This window comes from Diadema setosum, chromosome 22 (assembly GCF_964275005.1).
Source record: "Diadema setosum chromosome 22, eeDiaSeto1, whole genome shotgun sequence".
NCBI lineage: Eukaryota > Metazoa > Echinodermata > Echinoidea > Diadematoida > Diadematidae > Diadema > Diadema setosum.
Window position 1 is genome coordinate 24,556,086 of NC_092706.1, and position 7,990 is coordinate 24,564,075.

Sequence of the window (7,990 nt, forward strand, 5' to 3'; positions counted from 1 at the left end):
GAAACGTGCGATATGCCCACCTCCATATCAATAGCTGAGTGTCGTCTGCAACCAAGCCTCTCGAGTTGCCAGCTCATATGAAAATGGTAAGCCATTCTGTCGATTATTATTTTCGTAGAGGAAAGTGGAGAAAACATTATGAAATTATAGTATGGTAATTATAAGATTACGTCTTTTGTGTGCAACAGTTTGGGAGGTGTGATCGTTAGCAGTGCCGGTTTTCCCGCACCTGTAATTTTACTTCGTGATACCTGTATCTCATCAAGTTGTTTGACAAAGCTTGTACAATTGTATTTTCATTACAGAGAGAGAGAGAGAGAGAGAGAGAGAGTAACTCCAATACCATAAATACCTTTTGCCAGGTCCGTAACATGGTCAATCAGTCAATAGTGTTTCCTTCGTGTTGCACTATAATGAGTTGTCGACATGAGATTGTTAATATTTTTATTATTGTTTTTTTTTTCCGGGGGGGGGGGGGGGTAGGTGTTTGACTGCTCTATTGACATGCGTCACGACACTTTGCTGAAAATCTAACCGGGGGGGGGGGGATTTCTATTACCGCTTGGCTCACAGGTTTGGAAACTACACATTTCTTAAGCTGAAACAAGCTTACTTTTAATATCATTCTTCCTTTTGTAATCGTTAGCACATGTTTTGTGCACAATCGATACTTTTTAAGACACCATCTCGGATGTTGGAAGTGGGAGGAGATATGCGAATACCCCCTCCCCATTTAAATATTCCAATGTATGGGTGAATGATATTCCCTCTGATAACCTATGTTTAGTAAAGAACGCTTTTTGTTCACCTTTAGGCATTACAAACTCAATGGATTACACTGTACCTTGGTTAAAATTATGACTTATTGTACTTTGGATAAACAATCAATCCTCTATGGTGATTGAGGAAAGAGAATCGAGTGCTTATGCGTATTTCAACTGTTTCAGAATGTTACCCTGTTGTCATGCCACGGCAAAGGGCATTAGGACATTTTTTTTTCCCAAATCATGCAATATTCGCTAAAATGATATACCTTAACGCTATTGTGACATCGCAAAGCAATTCTGACATCGCGCTCTGCAATAACACAATTAAAACAAGTCCTCGCTTTACAGAGTATTTTCGCTCGGGACTGCGCCCCTCAGTAAATAGTACGGTCTATATTATTTTGGAGTTCCCTCTGTCCATAGTTCATAGGGATGGCATAATATTGGTTGAGGTGAGGATTCAGCTTTTATAGCATTTTCTGTGAGATACTTAGAAACTACTTAATGAAATATTAAAGAGCATACAATTTAAAGGGCAATTCAAAGTGCACAATCACTTTGTCATGATAAAAAGCGGTTTTGAAATGGCTGAGATATCCAAAAACAAAGTATAACAAAATTATTCTAAAAAAGGTGGGTCTCACCTTTCATTAGGATCGCTTTGTTTTAGATATCGATCTCAGCCATCTCAAAATCAATTTCCATCAAATAAACTTTGATTTTTTTTTTATTTTTTTTTTTATTATGTTGCGGCTGACAGACAAGGGGCGCTTCGGGAATAGAAGGTGCATTCATTTATTAATGGTTATCAAAGTCTTAGCATGAACTTACCTGTACAGACGTATGGGTAGCCTCATCGTCACCTATACGGAATTCCGAAACATTTACATGGAAGTATTCAGGTTACAAGCTTTGTTTCACCCCAACTACGAGAAGGTCCTCCATAATGTCTGACACTAGAAATACAATTACCTTCTAGATAGATTCATGACGATGATTTCGATTTTCACAGCGCCCTCTGTGAATATAGATAGCTATGACTAGCCATTGAAATTAAGAAGTAGAAATACAGACTGTAACACAACATACAGCGCCCTGTATGCAACTATATAAAAGCACATATACACACACGCAAACACACGCAAGAATTACGTTCCACACCTACAAGCATGACAAATATAATCGCATTCACATACTATTGATCATGCGTGTGTTTATTCCAGTGCGTTATACGTACAGCTAACCACTAAAAATCAATTTCATGTTCATTTGAATAACAAATTAAGCAAAATATAGATATACCCATAAATTCCACTGCATACTATAATAATCACCATCACGATCAGAGAGATGTGGATTTGACAATAAGCAACGATTTATTATCTGTAAACCGTGATAATTGGCCAGTTAAGTAAACAACCAAAGGCTAAATACGCTTGGCTATTGAACTTTCTAGGATATCGGTAACATCTTTGTTTGACCTCTCCGCACCTTTTTCATCATTCTTTACGCCATCTTTTTTTTTTTTTTCAAGCATGCAAGCAAGAAATCGATTTTGAACAATGACCGCACAGGCCACATATCGGGTCATGACTATTGTATTGTAATGGAAGTTCAAACAATACACACAGGCAGTCCCAAGCAATTAGCATTCGCCTGCAATAGCTGAACAATGAGTAAAGTGTGTGTGCCATTTTTCGTTGATAAATGTATCGCTAAAAACAAAGATAATGAAGAAATACTATGGTCGCTGCATTCATGGTATTATTTTTTTTTCTTGGATGGAATGCGAATAATCCTTTTTGGACAATAGTACGCCTGTAAATCTTATATTCATTAGATAATAAAACTGCTAAATCATACAGTGAAACAAAAACCAAAAGAATAATCTTTTAACCACAATATATATTTTAACAAGCTGATATCTGGATAGACAGATGTGGCTTGTGATACAGTTTTGAGGTGCAAATACCTGTTAATGTCAATGCAAATCACTAAAGTGCAACTTTTTTCTATGCATTTCGACATAAAATGCATTTTTTCACACCAATAATGATATCTGGTGGCATTGTATGCCATTCATGTTATGAGTAATAAAATTTCCTATCCATTCCCGTTTGAATTATGAAAATCGGTAAAATACTTTTTGAGATATATCCAAAAATGCTAGGGGGAACTTTTGTGGTTGAGTGAGTATATACATAATATAAAATCAGCACAATACAAAGGGACTTATTTTCCAGTACTTGCAGTTGACTTGAGACAGAATTTAAAACTGTTTGTTATAACTGTTTGCTGTTCGTTGTTTTGATTACACACACACACGTATATATATATATATATATATATATATATATATACACACACACACACACTCATGTGTGTAAAGTGTGTGTGTATTTAATCATTGTTAATATAATTTACGTATATCCTTTATAATATATCATAAATCATGATATACTTACATATTTTAACTGTATCTAGTATAGCTGATGGAGTTGAGGATCTATTGATAAAGTGCTGTTTTATAGTTTTATCTCCATCTTTCCCAATCATCCTCTTGCTATATAGCAGAATGTTGCACACTTTGGCCAATAATGACGTATACTTTTAACCATTTGTGCTTGTGGGTTTCATTATCGTTGTTCCTTGGTTTGAATGTGCCAAATTTCATGTTACCACAAACACGTCATAACCAATCGCCACAGGCTTCATAGGGTCGTTCGAACACAATGATCGATGGCCTTTTCCGAACTGAGGTATCGATTTCGGTTGATTTGTTGAGGGAAATAATTTATATCACAGGTCAGTTACCCTCATTTAATAGGCAGTGGCTTTTATTTTCAGGGAATATCCGCTTTTGTAGACACCCATGCGAAAAGTACCAAATTTCTTGCAGTTGGGTGATAGCTTGGTACTACACCCTTGCCGTTTAATAACCAATTATACAATGGTTCATATGCTGCGAGCAACAGAACCGATGAATGAGCTTAGCAATTATCGTTAATTCCCGTGAAGCATTTTTTTTTATTTACTTTCTCCTTTTAGTCATTCTCCACTCGTGGGAAGCATTGCCCTGTCAGCCACAGCTATAAAAGGGCTAATTTTCAAAGGGGTCCTTGTCGCAAATAAAAAACAAAACAAAACAAAAACAAACCTGAAAACATTCCAAATTGTTTCAGTGCAGAAAGTACATTTTGCACATTGTCTATCAAAGTCGACACACAAGAAATACAGTAGTACTAATTAGTTAACACTGGAATGAAAGTAAGACTTTTGCCATTATGGAAGTATAATTATGCAAATAGATCCGAATGGTATATCAAACAAAAGAAAAAGAAAACTAAAGAGAAAAAGGGGTAGCTAAGGTTGAGAAATCACACAAGGAAGTGAATCTTATCAACAGATGGTTTCATTTGCTGTCTGTGAAAATATCCTACACAAAATGACGAATGTGCAAGCCGTTTCCTTCGAGCCGGATTGTCATTCAAGTTGCATATCAACTGCAATTGGTCCGGGTGTGGACTCTTTGTGATCCAGTTCAAATTAAAATTAAGCTCTGATTCTTTCACCATAATTCGTTTGGTGGTTGCACATAATGTAATTTCGTTAGGTCAATATCACAAACAATGAATTCATGCAAATTCTCTGAAACAGAGTACATCTCTTAGACGGGCCGAGCTAGTAAATTACACGATATATTAGGCCTATACATGCTTATATGTTCCAGTTTTGACCAACGAGCAGGAAGCCTAGCTTTACAGTGCCGTAAAAATAATTTATTGGGAATGTGTATGTATACATTTATTACAATAGGAAGCGACTTATTTTCCAATACGTGCAGTCGACTGATACAGGATTTATAAATTGATCAAACTGAACTGCAATAATCTAAATAACATGATAATACTGACATACAACAGAGTATAAAGGAGTACGGTGGTTGATGAACTGAAATACGCTCTTCCACAAATACACACTTCTTTTTTTTTTACCATTTCACGTTTATTTTTTTTTTCTCTCTTTTTAATATGTTCAATATTATGATTGTTCAACGAAAGATTTTGGGCAATAACTTCTCCCAGATGTTTGAAGGAGTCAGTATTTTTAATCGCATTGCCACTGGCACATTTCTAATGGCCTTACTCTTCGCATCTTCCCGAATTCACGAAGGTGGTACAATCTTTGTCCGTGGTTTAAACCATGGACAGAGACCGTGGTTTGTATGGGGCGCCAAATCGTTACGAAATCAGTCATTTTGTAACGAAATAGGCCATGCGACACTTGGCGATTATTTCTAGTCACATTACTCTTCGCATCTTCCCAAGACGTATGGATATTACATTAAATGGTCCGAATTCACGAAGGTGGTACAATCTTTCTCCATGGTTTAAACCATGAACAGGGAACGTGGTTTGCGTGGGGCGCCAAGTGTCGCATGGCCTATTTCGTTACGAAATCAGTCATTTCGTAACAAAATAGGCCATGCGACACTTGGCGCCTCATACAAAACTACAGTCTTTGTCCATGGTTTAAACCGTGGACATGAATTGTAATAATCGTATTATATCTGAGAAACAAAAGCAACTCAACCCTTTGATAACTTGTTATAACATTTTAGATAGAGTCAAAAGGGACCTAATCTTTCGATCCTAGCAGAATCTTCGTCAGAAGCAAAATAATAAACATGTTAGGTTGAGGTGGGGATTCATGTTTTGAACATTCCTAAGTGAGATAATGGCAAACCTCTTATGAAATACATGTATGAAAGAGCGTATGATTTTAAGAAGGATTCAACGTTTATTTGATAAGAATTGGTTTTCAAATGGCCGAGATATCCAAAAAAATGATAATAATAAAAGACTATAGGCCACGCCTTTTATTAGGATCTCTTTGTTTCACCATGTTTTTGGATATCTCAGCCATTTCAAAACCGATTTTCATCAAATAAACTTTTGATACCGCTTAGAATTGCATGCTTTTTGTCATTTCATAGAGTGGTTTCTGAATTTCTCGTAAAACGTTAAAAGCTAAATCACCTCGACCAGAACTGTACACACCCTTTAAACTACACACTATGAACACAGAACAAGCACAGTCTGATGAGGGCTAGGGACATGGAATAATGAAAACAAAAGGGGTACGTTAGAAGTCAAAGGCATGGAAGCCAAAAAAGTATTACGGGATGCTTACTCTGTTGTGAGTTCACGCGTTATAGTACAACATGTACCTGATACCAGGTATGACAAGCAACTCCCATAATAACGAAGTCCCCTAATAACAAAAGGGAATTTTACACTATAGAAATGATTATAGTTTTGTGGCTGATTTGTTTTTCCTTTAACGAAATTTAGTTTTAAACACGCTTGTTGTAAGGACCCTGTATCAATGATCTATCTGCTTTTATAACAATGAGGACCCCGAGTGATCTAAAAAAAAAAATGCCCTGTTTGGATAGAGAAGAGGTATAGATAGATTTCGAAAAGTAAAGAGCAAAAAATATAGAGACTGAGAAAGTGAAGGTTTACTGTCCGTCTTGATAACAGACATATTCATATACAACATACAATCAACTTCGGATACCTCGAATTCGTCGGGACTGAAGAAAATGGTTCGACGTACGCGAAATTCGAGGTACGCGTACGTCGAATTTTCTTCGACTTATCCGACGTTTATCGATATTCAACATGGTATCTGTTCAATTCCACTGGGAAAGTTGAAGATTGCAGTGGTAATTCCCCAGGGTAGTATTAATTATCGGATAGTAGTTGTTATACCAGGGTTACTAATGCGGGTAGTAGTTATCCCGATTGTAGTGCAACCTTCGTCATTTGTCGGTGTTAGACAATGTGTTGTCACGGAAACAGTATTTTTAGAAAAGAAAATATATTCTCAGTGTTTTACTCACTCCACTGGTCAGGTTTCTGCATTGAGATTTTGGTAAGGATAATCAATTCTAAATGAGCTGAGCATATATCTTTGATCATCGTTGGGCAATGTGTTGCCGTGGTACTATAATTACACATTTTTGTTTTTCTGAAAGAACATAAATCCAATCACCAGTTTTGCTGGATGAGCCAACACCATCAGGTTAGGGTGGGGCATCGGTAATATTCTGTGATTGTTTAAGTTGTATTTGTATTTGAATTCACTGCTTTTTTGTTGTAATAATGTATAGGTTTTCCCGGCCAATTTCGCACTTCTGTCAGTCCAATTCCTAATTCCTGCATTGAATTTAACAAAATTTAGCTTAGATGAACGATGTTCGGTGTTTCAAATTTATGATCTCTCCATTCAAATTCCTTTTTGGAGCATTCAAATTACTTTTAGCCTCATTCTAATTGACACTTTTCCAATTGAAATTCGTAAAACAAGCACCATTTCGTTATTCGTTCATTCAATTTAGAATGATATAGTCACGTGATCACGGACACGCTGCACTCGTACGAATTCATTTTTGGGCATCCAATTTAATATCTTTTGCTTTCGATTTAGCACGCATGTTTATGCTTTGGTTCTTTCCTTATTTCATTTAACATAGTTACTGTTTTGCAAGCGTCATTACATTTCATGATTTCGTATTCATTTTAGAGATTTTGGCAACATTTTTTTTTTTTCAATGACCCAATTGTGCTTATTGAGTCTTCCAGTCCGAAGATAGTGCATGTGGCCACAACTTATCTGGCCGTTGAATAATGTATTTATTCCGAGTGTGTCGGTCAGTTCTAGGAAGTCAAGGTTATGATCATCAAAATTAATGTTCCTATTATTCTTTTTCTGTCTTCTTGAGAAATACGTCTCTAATATGTGCTGTCATGACTGTAAGAAGATGAAGTTGATAATGTAGTATTGGTACATGTAGGCCTAAAATGACATGTATGAAAGAAAAAGGGCGTTACAGAACAGCAAACTCGAGTTATAAAGGGTCAAAATTATGATACTTTTATTGCTTAACAGTGCGTGGATGAAACAAAAAGTCACAAAGAAATACACGCTTAAATGTTCTCACCTTTTCCAAAAAGAAATATCATGACTTCAATTTGAATGAACATGTTTGGAATTTGACTGCCCATAAGCGAAATTGAATGACTAAAATACCCTTTTCGGTCAGTGCTGGCGAATTTGAATGACTGAAGAGCACGTGCCAATTTGAATGCCCGTTTTACGAATTCGAAAGGCACATGTGCAAATTTCATTGATCGAAATGCTAAATTGAACGAACA